The sequence below is a fragment of the Mustela nigripes genome, chromosome 2 (genome assembly GCF_022355385.1).
Source record: "Mustela nigripes isolate SB6536 chromosome 2, MUSNIG.SB6536, whole genome shotgun sequence".
Lineage (NCBI taxonomy): Eukaryota > Metazoa > Chordata > Mammalia > Carnivora > Mustelidae > Mustela > Mustela nigripes.
In genome coordinates, this window is record NC_081558.1 from 174,953,809 (window position 1) to 174,955,670 (window position 1,862).

The 1,862-nt window shown below is 42.9% G+C and overlaps 1 pseudogene; it reads left to right on the forward strand.

Annotated features, from left to right (window-relative positions):
• The first annotated feature begins 556 nt into the window (after positions 1-556).
• Positions 557-1,377, forward strand: LOC132010597 (microtubule-associated protein RP/EB family member 1-like; annotated as a pseudogene).
• Positions 1,378-1,862: the final 485 nt, after the last annotated feature.

Genomic DNA, 1,862 nt, shown 5'->3' on the forward strand with positions numbered 1-1,862 from the left:
TTCTTGCCCTTTGACCCCTGTTAGTGTTGGCTATCAGGCACTGGCATAAAGTATGAGGTTAAGAGAATAATATATCCCACAATTCAGTCTTTATCGCAGTTATTACATCCTACTAAGGCTACACACATCCTACTAAGATTACACAGTTAGCTGTATTCAGTGACTCCAGACTCCATTAATTACTTTTCCTTTTTTGCCCTTTAGTCTACTGGAAGACAGCAGGCCCCACAGAAAAGAGATGTGCCCTAAGGAACAATGAACCAGTGCTCCACTGCTCTAAAAACTGACTGCAGGTATAGGAGTGAGCCCAGCTGAAAGCATTGGAGCCCAAGTCAAATTGCTACCCCACAGAATGATCAGCTAATAAACCTCTGATCTTTAAAGCCAGTCACTTTTAAGTAGGTTTGTGCACAATGGGCAGTGAAGGGGAGGGCATGTGATGTCATCCTCTGGGCTGGCAGGCAGGATCCGGTAATTTAAACCTGAGGAAGACTGAATGGAAGCAGACACGGGCAGTGGATGTGGTCTTGCTGGGAGTCAAAGACAGCAGTGAATCCATGTGTAATCATGATCAGTCACCAGTGATAACCTGTTGACATGACTTGCTGACCTAGATCAATGAGTCTTTTTGTGGTTGAATCTGATGAAGGCTGAATAGTTGTGTTCAGGGGCTGTCTACTGTCAGTTTATGGACACAATGCTCCCTGGCTCCATTGGTTTGAAGAAAATGAAATTCCAGGCTAAGCTAGAACACAAATACATTCAGAACTTCAAAATGCTAAAAGCAGATTTTAAGAGAAGGGGTGTTGACTAAATAATTCCTGTGGACAAATTAGTACAAGGGAAGTTTCAGGACAATTTTGAATTTGTTCTGTGGTTCAAGAAGTTTTCTAATGCAAACTGTGATGGAAAAGACTGACCCTGTAGCTGCCCGATAAGGTCAAGAAATGTCAGTTGCTCCCTCTCTTGTTGCTCGGGCTCTGAACAAATCAAAAAAATCTCTTGGCTCTAGCAGTGCAGCTTCAGAGAGGCCAGTTGCAATACATAGATCCACTGCAACCGCTAAGGCTGGCCTTACAGGGGGAGGGTGGTGAGAAAGAATCTTGGTGTGGGCTTCCGGGATGATGAAGGGGCTGAATTGATGCAGCAGGTCAATGTATTGAAACTTACTGTTGAAGACTTGGAGAAAGAGATTTCCACTTTGGAAAGCTAAGGAACATCGAATTGATTTGCCAGTAGAAGAAGGGCAAAAACAACTCTGTATTGGAGAGTACTGTGGACATTATGCATGCCAGAGCCTGAGATTCTGTGATACCTGAAGAAGGGGGCCCACAGGAAGAACAAGAAGGGGGTCACCAGTGTGGACCAGCAGAGTAATATGCGAATTCTTCACTCCAAATCATGTACTTAGGTATAAAACTCTCCCTTATACTATTCTTGGAGGACTCATAGGTTTCTTTTCGTAAGCAAAAAAAGTACCTCTTCTTAAAGTGCACTGTGCAGAAGTTTTACTCCTTTTCCATTGAGTTTGAGTTTGGTGCTTTGTAGCAGAGCAGTATTAAGAGCAAACTGGTTCACCCAGGGAACAAAGAGGCTGACCATGGGGCTCACGGGTTGGGGATCTTTGGTAACACTGATTGCTGGGGAAGGTGTTTTTATCCACTGAGGTGGAGAGCTCACTACAGATAGGTAAAGACTGATTTGAATTTGAGCTAACGTGAAATCTTGGCAGAGAATATTTTAATAAGTAAATGCCTTAAGAATATTTGAGTGCTTCCTTATTTCAGAATATAAAATGTAACTTGACAGGACATTTTATATCTTTGACATTGTGTCTGAGAAGGAAAGGACAGTTCTCTGGA